Source organism: Podarcis vaucheri, assembly GCF_965113315.1.
Source record: "Podarcis vaucheri genome assembly, chromosome: 10".
In the NCBI taxonomy this organism is placed as follows: Eukaryota; Metazoa; Chordata; class Lepidosauria; order Squamata; family Lacertidae; genus Podarcis; species Podarcis vaucheri.
This window is the reverse complement of record NC_138748.1, coordinates 62,188,484-62,207,746: the sequence shown is the minus strand read 5'-3', so window position 1 is coordinate 62,207,746 and position 19,263 is coordinate 62,188,484. Positions and strand designations below refer to the sequence as shown.

At 43.8% G+C, this 19,263-nt stretch overlaps 1 protein-coding gene and 1 long non-coding RNA gene across 10 annotated transcripts in view; one reads left to right on the top strand and one right to left on the bottom strand.

The window, feature by feature from the left end:
- The window catches only part of SOX5 (SRY-box transcription factor 5), a 783,822-nt gene that overhangs the window by 159,478 nt on the left and 605,081 nt on the right, over window positions 1-19,263 (bottom strand). The window lies entirely within an intron of this gene.
- LOC309541520 lies at window positions 6,518-11,963 on the top strand. The gene is made up of 3 exons (XR_014223789.1): window positions 6,518-6,627; window positions 11,244-11,469; window positions 11,528-11,963. It is a non-coding gene; the product is annotated as an uncharacterized lncRNA (long non-coding RNA).

Below are 19,263 nucleotides of genomic sequence, written 5' to 3'. Positions count from 1 at the left end.
AGCTCCATTTCCCCTCAAAGTGCCCTGGACTCAGAATGCCCTGATAATCATTCCAGAACATTCTTGGAGCAAAACAAGGGTGGTCTAACCTCTCCTAGCTAGAAAGACCAGTGCTCAGAAATGAGGGCTAAATGGCAGCTGCCATTTTGCAGAAGGGTGCTTTGTTGTCATCATCATACCCTCCAACATTTCTCTGACGAAAATAGGGACATTAAGGAAAAATGGGACAAATCAGAAACCAGGATGGCTTCTGTAAACCCGGGACTGTCCCTGGAAAATAGGGACCTGTGGAGGGTCTGTGTCATTAAACCTGCTGCTGCTGCTCCCCCATTTTATTTATTTCAAAGCCAGCTTTCAGCCCATGACATGTTGCTACTGAGGACAAAATGGGGCCTCTCCCACAGTCTATGTACACAACAGCCAAAGAGACGGGCAGTTGAATCTTACTTTGATGCGTGTGCTGGGGCTGAGTCCTCCATAGCCCTTGACGAAAGCAGACTAGCTCGGAGAGTCCAGAGCAGGAAGCATGGCACACAGAGCTCTGTCCACTCCTTGCCTCTCAGAATTTGCTGTATGAAGCAGTTGTCACACTCTGCCTAATGGCAGGGCTAGAGTTGACTATGGCCTCCTCAGGGAGTCAATAATAATAATAATAATAATAATAATAATAATAATAATAATAATTTATTATTTATACCCCGCCCATCTGACTGGGTCTCCCCAGCCACTCTGCGCGGCTTCCAACCAAATATATATAAAAAATACAGTGATAAGCCCTTCACAAATCCTTTCAGTGGGGGAATTAGCCCCCTCCAACAAAACCAAAATGGACCATTCAAATCCCAAGAGCTGTCACATGGAAGAGGGAACAAGCTTGTTTTCTCCTGCTCCTGAGGGTAGGACTCGAACCCATGGCTTCAAGTTACAAGAAAGGAGATTCTGACTCAACATACAGGGGAAAAAAATTCTGACTGTAAGAGCTGTTTGACGGTGGAACAACGTCCCTCAGGAAGTTATGGACTCTCCTTCCTTGGAGGTTTTTAAGCAGAGGCTGGATGTCCATCTGTCATGGATGCTTTAGCCGAGATTCCTGCATTGCAGGGGATTGGAATAGATGACCTTGGGGGGTCCCTTGCAACTCTACGATTTCTATGAAATTCTCTTGTATGCACAGAGCTGGCAAATTTCTGGGGGGGGGGCAGTTTTGTTCAAGACTAGCGAAAAGTATCGCCACAAGATTCGTTGGAGGAAGGGAGGGAATGCCCTCCATCTCTGCCGCAGATGGCATAGCCCTAAGATAAGGATAGTGGGAGCACATTAAAAGTTCGTCTAAAATTGTTAAGCAAACGGGATTACGAAAACAAGATGCATCTTGTTACAGATATGCCCTTGCTAGGAGAAGCTAACTGAACATGCAGTCAGCTTCTCTAAAACCAAATCTTGTTAAAATAATAAGATGATCCTGTAGTAAAAGTTTTAATGACTTTAGTTTGGGGGGGGGAGGGAGAGAAGGGTAGAAAAAAAGGTGGAACTTTGCAGCCAGCTGGTTCTATACTGAAAGCCAGGCTGCACAGCTTGAACTTAAAGCTATCTTAACATAATGAATAAGTGCCAATAATTAGCATATGTAGTGTGAACAGGTTTGCTGGCACAAGCAAGTGAAAAACTCCAAGGTAAAGTTATTATTAGGGAGTAATTAGCTCTGTGAAGTAAATGAGTGAAACAATAGCTGCCAGCACTGACAATATGGCTAACATCTGACTATCTGGAAGATAACATTGTAAAGTATTGCTCCCTGAGCTAGAATCTGTTAATAACCATATGTTAGTTTAATTAATGCAGAGTCTTCCTGACCTGTTGTCACAGAAGAACAATACTTTCTTGGAAACATTCAAACAGGCATCCCTGCACGGGAAGGAGTAATTTGAAACTTTAAGTGCAAATACCTGTACCTGCGTTTTAATATAGCAGAGCCAAGAAGAAGAGGCGGTCTTTGGGATGCCAGGAACAGGAAGGACAAGTTAATTGAACAATAAAAGACCCCAACTGCACTACGTATTAAAAGCACTCTTATACCACTTTTTAACAGCCATGGTGTCACCCAAAGAATCCTGGGAACTGTAGTTTATTAAGGGTGCTAAGCTGTTAGCAGACTCACCACAAAGACGCAGTTCCCAGAGCTGCCTGGGAAGGATGGACTGGTCTCTGGGAATTGTAGCTCCGTGAGGGACATCGGGGCAGCCTAACAACTCTCACCACCCTTTAGAACTACAGTTCCCAGGTTTCTTGTGTGTGCGGGGGCAGCCATGACTGTTCAAAGCGATGCAACACAGCTTTAAATGCACAGTGCAAATGGGACTGGACATTTGAGTTGGGACCAGCTGCTTTTTAAAAAGGATTAATTCTTTACTACTGTTGCCACAGTGATGAGAGCACAGTCAGTAGAGCATGAGACTCTTCATCTCAGTGCTGTGGGTTTGAGATCCACATTTCGCAAAAAGATTCCTGTTTTGGAGGGGGGGGGGTTTGAACTAGATGACCCTCATGGTCCTTTACAACTCTACTATTACTCTATGACTGTAAGCGAGTGTCCACACAGAGTTTTATTTCAGACAACCAAAATAGCCACTAGGGTGGTTAAAAAACAACAACCAATCCATGTTTACGCTGGTGAGCATAGAAATATGTAGATCTCACTGCTTTTTCAAGAGAAAAAACAAATATGAGGAAGTAGACCTAAGCACCCTTCTTTTGATATAACATACGGCTTTGTTTTAGGACACTGAGAATTAGGTTTCTTGTAAAAACTAAAAATCTCCCAAACCCACTTGTGCTATGCCACAAGAGGCAATGGCCGCCACCAGCCTAGGCAGCTTTAAATGAGGGTTAAACAAATTAATGGTCAATAAGCCTATCTTACCTCTACTGCTCAAAGCAATATGCTTCTGAAAACCAGCCGCGATTCTTTTCAGGACTCTGGGTAACTGTTACACATGACTTTCTGCAAAGTGACTCTAAGGCAAATCAAGTAAGATGTAGACTTGGGTAGAATAAGAAGCAGGACCTTATTTGGTGGTGGCACCCATGGTTTCCAGAGAGTATGGCTGGACCACCCTTTTAGGCACACAGTGAGCTTATTTCTGTGGGGGTTTTTCCTTCAAAGGATTTGGACATTTGAAATACCAGTTATGGCCCTGGTTTTAGATTTCATTGCACTGTTGTTTGCATTTTCATACCATGGCAGCATTTCATTCCCATATACTACGAGCTGCCTTGTGGGCCTGATTCCAAGCCAAAAGGTAAGATATAACTTTAGTAAATAACTAGTTAGGAGAGAATGGTGAGGATCTGGGAGGTTAATTGGAAGCAGAAAGCACTAAATCTCAAGGCCATCGTTGTCGAGGAAATACTTAGCCGAAGTGGTTTAAAGGCCGAGCCAAAACTGGCTTGATGGACTCTGAAGGTGGGGGCATTCCAGGCTAACTTAGTGACAGGGCAAAAGCCATGCAGGAAGAAGTCTTATGTAGCCAATTAGTTGATTAATTAGCCAATTAAAATAAATACAGCCAGATCGTTCTGAGAGGGTGTTTAATAATAACAAAAAAATAAAGTTTCTCTGGAAAATAAAGACCAAGAATATCATCTTGCTTTTTTCTTTTTCAAATCTTCAATTTAAAACACACTGCCCGAATTAAAGCACAAAAATCTCTTGCTTGTACAGCCATTGACTACAATAATGCTACGCTTTCTGAAAGGTGCAGAGTATGACCGGAATCCAATTTAAAATCCACATTCTTGCCATTTATTAATGAACACATTAATTGCAGGGAGTAATTAATGCTTTCGAGCCTAGTTTGAGTGCCATAAATGGATGGCAGCAAGGCCAGCCTTCCTTCTATATAGGCTGCAAATGAACACATACAAAATTAAAAGGAGGCAAATGAAAATCTCATAAAGGTTATGAGAAGATGGGGAAAGTTCCTATTTCAGAATGGCTTCAGCTTCTGTTGCTGTGGTCAAACTGGAGTATGTGGAAGAAGGGATTAGGACAGGGGTAGGCAACCTAAGGGCTGTGGGCCGGATGCGTGGGCCCAATCGCCTTCTCAATCTGGCCCTCGGACGGTCCGGGAATCAGCATGTTTTTACATGAGTAGAATGTGTCCTTTTATTTAAAATGCATCTCTGGGTTATTTGTGGGGCATAGGAATTAGTTCATTTTTTCCTTCAAAATATAGTTCAGCCCACCACATGGTCTGAGGGACGGTGGACCGGCCCACTGCTGAAAAAGGTTGCTGACCCCTGGATTAGGAGGACACTTCACCCCTAATGAAAGATCATTCATTCTGCTACATTTCACGGTGTGTTCCCTCCAGAAAGCAATTCTTTCCTTAACAAAGCTTTCACTTGGCGATCACCTCTGTATCTACCATTGACAGAGCAAGCCAGCAGTTTAAACATTTGGGAGATCAGGAGCAGAAAGATTTGGAGTTCTTGGGGGTTTGTGTTGAATTAATATTCTCATTAGTATTAATTTCCCTACCTGATTTCCCTAAGGCCCAAACGAGATGTTCACTTAATACATAGCAAGCAGCTATTTATCTTGTTTTGCCACAAATAATTACAGCCACGAAGGAACCCAATTCCTTCTGGAAAGACTGCACATGGGCAGGAGAGGGTTATTTCTTTGCTCGCCCTCCACAACTGGAAAGGAGATGAAACCTGCACAACAACAGGGACTAAACGCTCTGGCTGTATGTGTGTGTGTGTTCATTCTCGATTCTGATTCTGATGATAAGGTGAGAGGATAAACCTCCCCTCCCTGTATGCTCCTTTCCTAAGTAAGAATCTCCCAAATTTGTTTATACATGTAGTTCTTTCCCCCCAGAAAAGTAGGTGCCGGTACTCACAATGAAGTTGTTACAGTAAGTGTCAAACTTTTTAACAACAAAAAGAGGTGCCGTACCCTTGAGTACCCCCTGGGGGGAAAAGCATTGCATACATGTTTTGGAAAAACATCTTCATTTCCTGAAGGCCCCAAAAATTCCTAATCCCTTTCCCACCTAAAAGTTGCATACATGTAGGTCATGTTTGGTTAAATGCCTTAGTAAACATTTTCCATCCCACTATTGTCATGTACCTCGGGTTAAGAACTTAATTCGTTCTGGAGGTCTGTTCTTAACCTGAAACTGTTCTTAACCTGAGGTACCACTTTAGCTAATGGGGCCTCCCGCTGCAGCCACGCGATTTCTGTTCTCATCCTGAAGCAAAGTTCTTAACCCGAGGTACTATTTCTGGGTTAGCGGAGTCTGTAACCTGAAGCGTATGTAACCCGAGGTACCACTGTACTACTACTACTACTACTACTACTTCTTATGCATTTATTTATTTCTGTACTTTATCCCTCAGCTTTCAAAGGCCAGTAAGCATTCCCAGGACATCTTATAAAAGCGTTTAAAACAAACAAATAAATATTGGAGAAAATTTAAAACAGCAGCATAGCCCAGTGTAAACACAGCATGAAACTCCAATCAGTTAAAACATAGATCATCTTCAATGCACTGAAATTTTAAAGCTTAGAAATGTTTAAATGTCTAGGGAAATAAAAAGGTGGACATAGGTTTCCAGGCGGGAGTTGATCATGGAGAGGGTTTGCCAAGTCTGTAACCTGAGTCTGTAACCTGAAGCGTCTGTAACCCGAGGTACCACTGTACTTTTCTATACCTTATCTTTACTCTGGATGGCTTTAAAAGAGGATTAGATAAATGCATAGAGGGGAAGGCTGCCAACGGCTGCTAGCCATGTTGCCAGTGCTCTGCCTTTGAAGCTGGAAACAGTAATGCTTCTGAACTCTAGTTGCTAGAAAGCACAGGAGGGGAGAATGCTCTCAAACGCAGGCCCTGCTTGCAGGTTCCCCACAGGCATCTGACAGGCCACTGTGAGAACAGGATACTGGACTAGACGGGCCATTGGCCTGATCCAACAGAGCTCTTCTTATGTTCTTAGGTTGGACAAGTTGTTCTTATCTATCTAACCCTATCTAGGTGTACCGCTTGTGACCTACCAAGCCTATCTATGTAATGCGGCCTAACAGATGCCCTGTTTTTTGCAGTGCAAAAGAAGAGGCTTTGTAGAGCGCCAAACATGACCCTCTTCTTTTCCTCTTCCCTTTCTCTCTTCAAAAGATGGCCATGGTGTTGTTGGCATAACCCCACAATAAGCACAATCACGACCCTATTGCAGATCGCAGCCCACCAGATGAAGAATAAAGCTTTGCACCAGGGATGGGGACCAGATTTGGGGTATCATATCCATTCTGAAGGAAATCTACCCTGAGTGCTCACTGGAAGGACAGATCCTGAAGCTGAGGCTCCAATACTTTGGCCACCTCATGAGAAGACTCCCTGGAAAAGACCCTGATGTTGGGAAAGATGGAGGGCACAAGGAGAAGGGGAAGACAGAGGACAAGATGGTTGGATACTGTTCTCGAAGCTACCAGCACGAGTTTGACCAAACTGCGGGAGGCAGTGGAAGACAGAAGTGCCTAGCGTGCTCTGGTCCATGGGGTCACGAAGAGTTGGACACGACTAAACGGCTAAACAACAACATCCCAAGTGTTGCACCAGTAAGGTAGGAAACTTCTTGTATTCCCCCCCCCCCTGTTTTTACAAGGTGGTTTGTTTAAAGTTTGCATTGATTTTTTTTCTTTTTTTCTAAATCATCATCAGCTGCACTAGTGAGGCAAAAGAAGCCTACCTGTTTGAGAAAGACCTCAACCATTCATCTTCTGGCTAAACATCCATTTAAAGTGTTGTGTGATCTACCTCTCGGCTCCAACGATCCAGAAAACATTTGAACCTCCTGCCACACAATCCACTGTGATTGTTTGATCAGAGCCTCTGTGCACAGTAATCACCCCTTTCCTTTTTATCTTGTCTAATGTTAAGGGAAGAGGAGAGGGGAAGGCACAGCACCTCCAATTAATCTTCCCACAGAGGAACCTACAGGAAGAATATAGTGTCTTTCGTTGGTACAAAGTGATGTTTTCCTACTTGGCATCATTACACTTCACAAAGAGCCTTATCAATAGCCCTGGTAGCAGAAAAGCAACCTTTCAGCTTATTTCATGAATTGAATTGTTGGTAAGCTTGCTTAACATAAAAGGAACCTATCAACAGGAGTCTTAGAAGAGGGCTTTGAGAAAAAACGACTTTCTGTTTAATTGCACATGGGGCAATGAGAACCTATTTTGCGTTGTATCTCTCCCCCCCCCCAGCTTCTTTCTTCTCAAAGGGACCCACGGCTACCTTGCTCTCTCCTTTGCTAGCTCATAAATGTATCAAAAGTGACAGAGGCTCCCAGCAAAGGGAGTGGACCACTGCAGGGAATGGCCTCCCCATAAGGACACATAAACATGCCACCATTTAATTTACATCACTTTCATGCACTTCTCCACTTGCCCCTACTTGCCTCCTGAGTTCTGACGCCTTGGGGAAAATGAATGGCATAGATTTAGACCATGCATGCCACTTCACTTCGAACCCACTCAAAGTAATGAATGGGGGCTCTGAGCCAGGCTTAGGCAAACTCGGCCCTCCAGATGTTTGGGGACTACAACTCCCATCATCCCTAGCTAAGTGACCAGTGGTCAGGGACGATGGGAATTGTAGTCCCCAAACAGCTGGAGAGCCAAGTTTGCTTATGCCTGCAAGCCTTGTAGTCAAAACACGTGAAGTACTGCTAAAGGCCAATAGCTCACTGGTGGAGATTCTGCTTCGCATGAAGAAGGCCCCAGTTCCACCTTTTCAGTTAGGGCTGGGAAGGCCACTGCAAGTCAGTGTCTACCATAATGAGCTACATAGACCAATTGGTCTGATTTAGTATAAAGCAGCTGCCATTGTTCCAAGTGGTTCAAAATCCCCGGGCTGTTTCCTACTGACATCCTGAAGGTTTGAACAACTGTTAAATTTGGGAACTGCAAAGAAGGGCATAGGGATTTACAGACATGGTTGTCTTATCTACCAGCAAGATAGCTTAAGACACTTGAGGCTTTTTGTCCCACAAGCACCTTTTGGGCAGTGCAACCTGTTTGTGGCAGCCTGAGTTTTGCATAAGGATAGGTTTGGTCTTATTTTATTAACAAATCTGTGTTCCATGCTTATTTTCTGGGGTGGCTCACGCATTAAAATGACTGACAATATAAAATAAGCTATAACAGCAGCCAATTTCAAGGCAGTAGCTATAGGAAACATACAACCAGTAATGTGTAATTTAAAAGGTATTTAACAACACATTGGAAATGAAAAAGGTCTGCACCTGACACCAAAAAGATAACCTGGGTACCAGGTGATCCTCTGAAGGGGAACCTTCAACAAGTTGGGTGCCACCACCAAGAAGGCTCCTTTCCTTATCAGCAGCCATTGCACCTTAGTTGGTGGGGGCACTGGGAGAAGGGCCTCCATCCATAACCTTAAGAGTAAAGGCAAGCTGATGTTGCAACAGGTGATCCCTCAGGTATCCCTGTCCCAAGCTATGAAGGGCTTTAAATGTCTACACCAGCCTTTTGAACTGCATCCTGAAATGGAACAGGAGTTACTGCAGCTCTTCAGGGAATGGCAAGATACTCCTAATGCCTGCTCAGCAATCTAAGAACAACATGGAAGCAAGGAACCCTGGACAGCTCCATGTAGGCTCAGGTTAGAGACACCATAATAGTGGGGTAGGAGAGCTGGGAAAAAACCCCCCAAAAAATCTGGCAACCAATGAGCCCTTTTGCCTAAGCCTCAGTTTGGTCAGAATTGTGTATGCACTTCCAGATTTAACACTAAATACATTACTTACATTGTTAGGAAAAATATTGGCGATTAAAATGAATGTATTGCCCAGAATGCTATTTCTTTTTCAATCAATACCAGTCATCCTGAAAGATGAATGTTTTTAAAAATGGCAGAAAGAGATTTCAAAATTTATCGGGGGGGGGGGGGAAGGCCAAGGATAAAACATAAATACTAACAGACGTAGAAGACAGAGGCGGGTTTGCCCTGCCAGACCTTAAATTGTATTATGAATCTGCTTGTTTGGTATGGATCAGGGACTGGATGAGATTGGATAAGCAAGAGGCATTAGAACTAGAAGGACATGACAACAGATTCGGCTGGCACGCATACTTATGGTATGGGAAAGGGAAGGTTCATAGAAGTTTTTACAACCATATAATCAGGAAATCGTTAGAGTATGGGAGAGATATAAAGACTTATTGGAACAAAAGACCCCGTGGCTTTTTAGACTCATCTACCCATGTACTACCTGAAATCAAAGGGGCACGTTGGTTGCCAGATGTGAAATATATTAGCATTATTTTCAGTTCTCCCACCCCACTCTCTTGGAGAGAGCTATGGAGTTCAGAATTAGGTCAAATAGCTTTAAAGAACAAACGTCAACACACGAGTCTCTTGTATAGAGAAACTGTTGGAACATAGATGGGGAATCTGTGGCCCTCCACATGTTGCTGGACTACAACTTCCATCATCCTTGACTATGGTGGCCAGGGAACAGGTTCCCCACCTCTCATTGACTGAATGAATACTGGCTACTCCAAGTTGCACCAGCTTTCCTAGGTTAGCATCAGTATTTATTCATTTTGGTCAATGACAAGTTGAGTTTTTAATAACCAGTTGAGGCTTTCCAAGGTCTTAGTCAGAAGTTTTATCCAGCCTAGCTGCTTGAAATTCTGGACATACCAGTGACTGAACCTGGGATCATCTGCAAGTGAGCTCTGTGATCTGCCAATGAGGCATACCTTATAATATTTCCGGGCTATGAAAAACTCCTTTGAAATACTTTCGGCAAGTACCTGCCATCTGTTTTCGGTTTCTTTCTTCCCTTCCCTCACATTGTTCATTGAATGTAGGTTATGATCTCAAGAAGTCATTCAATAAAAATGATGACAGTGCTATGGTGTCTCAGCAATCAAGATTAAAATTGTTACCTAGCTTCAAATGCATCTCCCTCATTGAAGGAGGAGGAGGAGGCCTAAGGCTGAGCCCAATGAATTTCTTGCAAACATTTTAATATGCAGTTGTGGAACTATGGCATCATGATCCAAAATTCTCTGAATATTAAAATATATGAAAACAGGATGTCCCGTATACATCTCCTGGTAGCCGACTGATGAGATGGGTGTGTGACCCAATTGTGACATGTCACACTGAACCATTGTTAAAAACAAGCTACGGTTTAATGTGAATGAGCAGCAGGTTTCTCAGAAGTTCTCACCCCACTCCTTTTGTGCTCATAATGGTGCTACATTGCCAAAACAAACAAACAAACAAACAAACACAATGGCATATGGCATTTGGAGGAAACAAACCACAAACCCTGGTTCAGAAATGAAAATCCAGGCTTTGGCTTCATTGCCTTTGGTGTAGGAGGAGCAAAGCAACAACTTATTTCATAACAGCACATGAGCAATGGAGGAGGAGCTTTAAACTGCGTGCAGTTGTTGTTGTGTATGCACATCGAAACTGTGGTTTGCTTTTAACTATGGTTTAATGTGATGCGCAAACCAGGCCACCGTGTGAGTTCATTTGAGGCCTTAGGTGTCCTATGAAACGCTTGTTGCCATAGAAATGAAGACTGCAGGAAATGGTGAAGGGTTTGTGGGGAAAGATAATGAGTTCATCTAAGGTTGGTGCCTTTCCTTAAGAGTCATTTTAGCCAGAGATTAAGACGCACAAATCACCACTATCTAATCATTGTGGGTTTTTCTTAATTATTGATTTAGGTCAAGGGGTTACACACATGTAGCTCCATATTTCTACGTTCAGTGAAGAGGCTGCCATCAAATTGTCACTCAAGGGCATTTGTTCTTTTCAGCAAGTAAGGTCTTCACATCAAGACCCAGATAAACTCTCACCTATATAAATTTTATACTGTGAAGCCTTGCTTTGATCACACAACAGGGAGGACAGGGCTAAACTGTTATCTCATCCCATTTGGTTTAAATCTAAATCTCATTGAGTAATTAAGGATCCAGAGGGGCCTGAGAGCCTGTCGGGAGACGTAGCTTGCTATAAATACTACCCTGAGACACAGGGAGAATTAAAATTAAAGAGTTTGGTTGTTTGTTTTGCAAGCCACCAACAAATCTCAAATCAGCTTAAGATAAAGAGTGGAACTAAATGTGGCTGTGAATTGCTTTAAGTGCTGATCTCTGCTAAACAACATTTCCTCTTTGTTTTCAACAGTGTCTGCATTTGTGAGCTGGAAAGAGCTTGCAGGATCAGAGCTTTGCTACAGACAACAGTAGCTTCGCTTCATAGGAAGAGACGTGCTGCCTCAGGTCCAACACCCATTGAGTCCAGAATCCTGGATGTCTGCGGGAAGCCTCCCAAAGGCCTGGGTGCAACAAGACTCACAACAACAAGCTTTACTGCCTCTCACAACAGAGGGAAAACACAGCCATTGTGGCTAGTTGTTGTTGTTTAGTCATGTCTGACTCTTTGTGACCCCATGGACAAGAGCACGCCAGGCGGCCATCGATAACTTTCTCCTCCATGAATTTGCCTAACCCTATTTTAAAGCCATCCAGGATGGTGGTCATCACTACATCCCATTCTCCCAGATAGTGTTCCTCACCTGAAAATCACTGAGCATCTTGGGCACAACTTTGTAAGGCTTGGCGGTTAGGCACTGGAGTATTCGGTTGGAGGTGAGGGGAGATAGTGGCCATCACCTACCCCTCCTAACTCAAGGGTATTCCGTTAAAGGAATCCGAGGGGCGGGGTCTCTGCCTGAAGCCCAGACGGGGGCTAGGACCATGACACAACCCCTAGTGGTGACCCTGGGGGAGTCCCTAGTTGATGTGCATCAGCAGGGCTCCCCTTATTGGTGGTTAACCCTTCCGAGACTTCCTGCAGACGGGCAGGAGTCAGATATAGTCGGTTCGTTTCCAATGCCTAAGCCAATACCACTCACATTCTGTAACCAATAAAGTTGTGGCTTTTTTAGCCCATTAACCTAAAATACTGTGTCTTTATTTCATGTGTCTTTATTTCAACGTCTCGGGAGGGTTTGGGGCCTTGCCACACAACCTGGATAAATATGCAGATTAGGAGCTTTAGTTATCCACTGACTTTTACACTTCCATATATAAATGCATTTTTGAAAATGTGTATTTGAAACAAAATATTGTTTTGAGAGAAAATGCATTTAGAAATTTATATTTTGAGAGAAAATGTGTATTTATATAACATTGTCGTGCAGGCCTTTTATTTTGAAACCCAAATGCAGAAAACGCATCTTCGGGATACTGCAGGATACTTTGCTGTCACTTGAGGCTCAGGTAGCCTCAGTGGTGTGGAGCGCCTTCCATCAACTTCAGCTGGTGACCCAGCTGCGCCCCTATCTGGACAAAGATAGCCTAATTTCTGTTGTTTATGCTCTGCTAATCTCTAGGTTAGAAGACTGCAACGTGCTATATCTAAGGCTGCCTTTGAAGACAGTTCAGAAACTTCAGCTGGTGCAGAATTTGGCAGCCAGATTGCTCCCTGGGACAAGATGCCTTGAGCCCATTGGCTTGACTGCACTGGCTGCCAATTAGTTTCCGGATCCAGTTCAAAGTGCTGGTTTTGAAATGGCTCAGGACGGCAATACCGCAAGGACTGCCCCTCTCCATATGAACCTACCCAGACTCTGCAATCATCATCTGAAGCCCTTCTTTGTGTGCCTCCTCCATGAGTGGTCCGGAGGGTGGCAACATGAGAACGGAGCCTTTTCTGCAGTGGCTCCCCGTTTGTGGAATGTTCTCCCCAGGGAGGTTCGCCTGGCACCTTCATTAGACACCTTTAGGTGCCAGGTGAAAACATTCCTCTTCAACCAGGCCTTTGGCTGATTAACATCCAACACCTTTTCAAACGTGTTGTGGGAGGGATGAGGTTATTGGTGTATTTTTGTATTTTATGTTGTGAACTACTCTGAGATCTATGGGTGAAGGGCAATACAGTGGTGCCTCGCAAGACGAAATTAATTCGTCCTGCAAGTTTTTTCTTCTTGCGAGTTTTTCGTCTTGCGAAGCACGGTTTCCCATAGGAATGCATTGAAAATCAATCAATGCGTTCCTATGGAGACCGTCCGGGGACAGAGGGGAAGCGCCGCGGACCTGTTTAAAGCCTGCCCCGCGCGCGCCTTCCCCTCTGTCCCCGGAGATTGCGGGGCTGGCAACGGGGAGAAGCGATCTTCTCCCCGCCGCCCCTTGCTTCAAAAGAGGTCCGGGGACAGCGGGGAAGACGCGCTGCGCTTCCCCGCTATCCCCGGAGCTTGCGGGGCAAGCTTCGTTTTGCGAAGCAAGCCCATAGGGAAATGCGTCTTGCGAATCGGCTAAGAAAATGAAAAACTCCTTCGTCTAGCGAGTTTTTCATCTTCCGAGGCGTTCGTCTTGCGGGGCACCACTGTATATGAAATTATTATTGATCAAATTCATAATAGTAATAGTAATAGTAATAGTAGAACTAATTGGAATTGACTGATTTGTCCATCCCTAATCAAACAGTATTGTCCATCAAGTTTCCTTCTCCATAAGGAATGTATCCAGTAATGGACCCATTTTTTCCCCTCTTTGTGATGAAGGACCTATCCTTTGCTAGCTACTGGATGTTTCACATCAATCATATATTAGGCAACACAGGTCGTGAAGGGCAGGTGAACCTCGCAAGCAGAAATCTGATCCTGTTTGTAGATCAGCCTTGCTGGATTATGGGAAGAAACTGCATATATGGTCACATTGTAATATTCTTGGCTTGCCTCAACAGAGCCTCCCCTGTTTCTGAGAAACATGACATGCATTTTATTTTATTGCCTTTCAACAGCTTATCTTCAGATAGGTGTTTAATTAACTCACGGTGGCAGTTTCAATGTTTAGCCGGAAGGAGGGCGAGAAGAAAAAGTATCTGAACAGTGTTGCACTTGCAGATTTAAAGCGTATGGTATGTATATATGTGCGTTGCATGCATATATATATATATATATATATAGCACACACCTATGTATAAATAGCACATCCAATCCTACTAAATCATAAGCGTATAGATTCCCCAAGGAACTAGTTCACAAGTGGCAGGGGGGAATTGGAAAAATCCACAAAGACACATATCTTCAGAGTTAAAGGAGACAGCTCAGAGTTGAAGCTCAATGACAGAGCAGGGCTTCCCAAACTTGAGTCCAGCACACTGGGTATGGGGGGGGCTGCCACCCACCACCACTGCTGGGCACCATTTGCGCCCCAGCCTCTTCCTGGTAGCCCAGGAGCCGGGCAGCAGCTGGAATGAGTGAATATGAGCCTGGCAGCTCAGGAGCTGGGCGGTGGCTGGGAGGACCAAAATCTTTGCTTTGCTTGTCCCAGCATCTGCCCAGCAGCCCAGGAGCTGGGCAACGGCTGAACTGAGCAAGCGCGAAGAACCCCCTCCATGCGTCCTGCTCATGCCAGGTGGTGTCACATGATGTGTCACATGACTGTGCCCCCTCAATGTGGGGGACAAGTCGGCATCCCTGCTTGAGTCTCCAGGCGTTGTGGGACTACAACTCCCATCATCCCTGACCACTGGTGCTGCTAGCTAGGGATTATAGGAGTTGTAGTCCAAACACAACAGCTGGAGACCCAAATTTGGGAAACCCTGACTGAGCATCTGCGTGGCATGCAGAATGCCCCCATGTTGAATCCTCTGCATTCGCAGGTGGGGTTGGGAATGTTCCCCATCTAAAGTCCTGGAGAGCCTCCACTGGTCAGTGTGGACAAGGAGCGTCCAGTGTGGTGCACTACAGAATCTGCTGAGCTCCAAGTCCCATCACTCCCAGCCATCATGGCTGCTGGAACGTGCATTTGCGGGATTCCACCCCCCCAATAGATAAAAAAGAGAGCAAAACACTGAAATGAGGGAGCAGGATAATTCCTCACAGAAACAGAAGAACTGTATTTTGTCTCATATCTCAGGTTCTACAAATGCTAGAAACTTCCTGTTTTGTTTTTTAACAAAAGCTGAGAATCTGGGGATTACAGGTCAACTGGGAAGACCACTGTCCCCCACTTTCCTTCCCCCCTCCACCTGGATGTCCATGACCAGTGGTTGGGGATGATGGGAACTGGAGTCCAACAACACACAACAAAGGCTGCATCTCCACTAAGATATATTGCACCGGAACTCCAAATCAAACAAACAAAAGTGCCCAGCTCCTTCCTGAGCTCTCATCTACAGATTCTGCCTTACAAACAAACAAACAAACCCCCAAATGGTTCATTCTCTAGGTGAGCTTTTGCTGCCATCTTTGCTCTCCCCTTATTATCACACCATTATTTTTTTCTTTTAAAAATGGAGAAAGTTAAAGGGAGAAGGGGGAAATGGACACGAGTGAGACGCATCTGCTTGCATTTGTTAAGAACATGCTGAGCTTACATAAGTGGAATATTGAGTTTCATTCTTTTCTCTTTTTTCCACCCTCCTTTGGCTTTTCATGAAAGCAGGTAAGTCAGTTTCCAGAACGCAATAGAAAGCGACTCAGTGAATGAGGCGCTCTCCCCCGCCCTCTCCCTCTCCCTGCGCTGGAGCAGATCAATCTGGATCAACAATGGGGGTAGGTCCCCCGCTGACATTTAGCAGGGCTTAACGCAGCCAGCACTGAATGAAAGCAGAACAATGGTCAAGGTGAACTGAGGGCAGAAGATAATGAATCAGACAGCCTGGGCACTCCACAAACATGTTTCTCAGACATGCATGGTGAACTAAATTAAAAAAAGGGAGTGTGGAAGAAAAGACCTCCTCTTCACCAAGAAAGGAACTTGGGTTTCAGGACTGAAGGTGCAGGAGACAAAATATTTTGGTACTTAAGCTTTGTTGGGAGTGCAAACCAGTACAAACCACAAACCAGTACAATGGATCTGTTGCTAACTGGAAAGTATTTGGGAATGTTTTGTTATTTTTTAATGTGATCTTTAATGTGCCTTTAAATATTCGTTACTTGCCTGGCACCTAAGTGCTCTTGCCACATCCCTGAAATAATAAAATTGCCAAAGAAAGGAAGAAAAAGCATTTTTTTACAAATGGTTAATGAACAGGGGGAAAACAGGAGGTAAAATGTCCTCTTAAGATTTCGTTAATAGGAATGTTTTTTGGCTCCCCTGAAAATCCCGCAGACGTTTCTCCTGAGGAGAAACCACATTTGCTCCTCGTTTCTCCTTGAGATGAAATTTTGTTGGCATTGCAATGGGCAGTTTGGTCCTTCCTGAAAATATAGAGGAAGCAAAAGGAACATAACATGGCTCTAAATGACAAAAATGTGATGTACAATGGTTGAGATTCTGTTGAAAGCACACTAATCCATGTTGAAAGAAGCAAGCAGTATGCCGTGCAAGAATACTGCTACTTTTCTAAGTGTGTTTCTTTATTATTATCAGTGCTATTTTCCTAGAAAAAGAGGTGCCGGAACTCACCATGAACGCCTCCCTTGTTCTCTTATAATGGCAATGGCACCCACCTGAGAAGTGCTGAAATTGAGTTCCGGTGAGTTCGGACTGAAAAAAAGCCCCGGTTATTATTACTATTGATAACTTGGAACTACATTTTAACAACAGTAATACACTGGGTTCATCTTTATATCTGACTTTGTTGAGGTCATATCCTGTCCTGAAATCCGACCTGTGATGAATAGCACTTCAATTCTGAGCACACTTTTCTGAAAGTAGGCTCCTCGGTAGGATTTACATCAGAGCATGCGAAGGATGTACACCCTGACATGCATTTTAAACCAGTACAACATAAAAAATAGATTAGTGCAGGAAGCATGGACTGCATTCCCATTTTCCTGACCGCTGGAAATGCTAGTTGGGGCTGATTCCGGCTGTGGTCCTTCACATTGGGAGGTTTTAACTCTTTGCCATCCCCACCTAGAAAAGCAATGGCAAACCTAGACAGCATCTTAAAAAGCAGAGACATCACCTTGCCAACAAAGGTCCGTATAGTAAAAGCTATGGTTTTCCCAGTAGTGATGTATGGAAGTGAGAGCTGGGACATAAAGAAGGCTGATCGCCGAAGAATCGATGATTTTGAATTATGGTGCTGGAGGAGACTCTTGAGAGTCCCATGGACTGCAAGAAAATCAAACCTATCCATTCTTAAGGAAATCAGCCCTGAGTGCTCACTGGAAGGACAGATGCTGAAGCTGAGGCTCCAATACTTTGGCCACCTCATGAGAAGAGAAGACTCCCTGGAAAAGACCCTGATGTTGGGAAAGATGGAGGGCACAAGGGGACGACAGAGGATGAGATAGTTGGACAGTGTTCTCCAAGCTACCAACATGAGTTTGACCAAACTGCGGGAGGCAGTGGAAGACAGGGGTGCCTGGCGTGCTCTAGTCCATGGGGTCATGAAGAGTCAGACACAACTAAACGACTAAACAACAACAACAATTCCCACCTGCAGTTCCAATATGGATTGAGGCCTCTGTGCCTGCTACTTGCATCAAAAATTGCTCCAATGGGAACTTTCTCCTCAACGTAAATACTAGGTTGGGTGGGTGGGAGCAGTGGTTTCAATCTGGATTGAGACTGCTGTGGAGGGGGAAACATCTAATCCAGATCAGCGCTCCCTGCACCCTTTTAAAAAGCCATCCACACAACTGCTAATTGCGGGACTGATATTGTATCTGGTTTGATGCTAAGGTACAGCTCCCCCTGTTCACATCCTCTTTAAGTTCATGTGAATTGGATTTAGTCATACTCAGAGTAGATCCACTGAAACCAATGGTTCTAATCTGAGCATGCCTTAGTTGAGTCTCATCCTGTGGCTTCATACTTGAACACAGCGGGGCTTGCTTCTGAGTAAACACATATAAAGCTGGTCTGTACAAATAGTTTAAATCAATATGTTTAAGGCAGAGAAGTAATACAAAAAAACACAACAGGAAATTGTATGCATGTAATATATTACACGTGCAAAACTTGTAAACATAAATAATATGAAATAAGCAAAATGAATTTATCCTTTTCTTTATCCTGGTGTTTTATGTAACATCGACTTGTAGATTTTTTTCCTTTGGGGGAAAAAAAGCCCCCCCCACTTGTTTCCTTTCTGTTCCTGTCAAACAGATTAAGCCACATAATCTGATGATGTAATTCCACTGTCTGCAAATTATTTTAATGCCAACACTCCTGTTCAGTACTGCCAACCTTTAGTGTCGATTACCTGCATTTAGTGGGTTGAAAGTTAAGGAAGATATTATAAGACTACATGTATATTGCCACTTAATGTAAAAATCTTTAGGCGGTTCACGCAGATAACCACCATAACATCACAAGCCAAAAAAACAAATGGACATATGATATCACAGCACATTAAAAAATGCCGTAACATGTTGTAACTATGGGTTGTATGCAGCTAAGTTCTGCTAGCCCTAAAAGAAGGGTTGAACTTATTACGCCAATCCTGGCCTGACTGCCAGTTAGTTTCTGGGCTCAATTCATAGTGCTGGCTTTGACCTATAAAACTTTAAATGGGTCATGACCTCAAGACTTCAGGAACTGCCTCTTCCCGAATGAATGGACTCAGACCCTGCAATCATTGTCTGAGACCCTCCTTCAGGTGCCTCCCCTATGAGAAGTCTGGAGGGTGGCAACACGAGAATGGGCCTTTTCCGTGGTGGCTCCCCTTTTGTGGAATGGTCTCCCCAAGAAGGCTGGCCTGGCACCTTCATTATACATCTTTAGGTTTTCTATAACCAGGTCTTTGGATGAGTAAAATTCTATGGGCATTTTAAATGTGGGGTGTGTGGTTTTTTTAGGGGGGGAGGTTATTGGTTTGCTTTTCTTTTTGTTTTATTATGTACTTTGTCTTCTCATTTTTTATTTTTACACTGATCTTTGGATGAATGTAAATGCAAGAAATTAAAAATAAGTGAAGACATGTCCATTAAATTTAAGGTTTTATTAAATAAAATAAATAAATTTTATTGAATAAAATGAACAAACTCAAAGCATTGTTATGGAAAATTCAGAGGATCGCTGCTACAGCCAACCTGCGACATTTGTATTATGCTTTTGGGAGTGGATTTCTAGGGGGAAACAAAACTTTTAAAAGGAGTTGTACCCTTTGTTCAGGGATTCTTCTTTTGCTATTTTATAAGTGGAAACCTTGTTGCAACAAAATTAAGATCAGGCTTACTTGTTGCCCGGCTTTGGATATACAGTGGTACCTCGGATTAAGTACTTAATTTGTTCCCGAG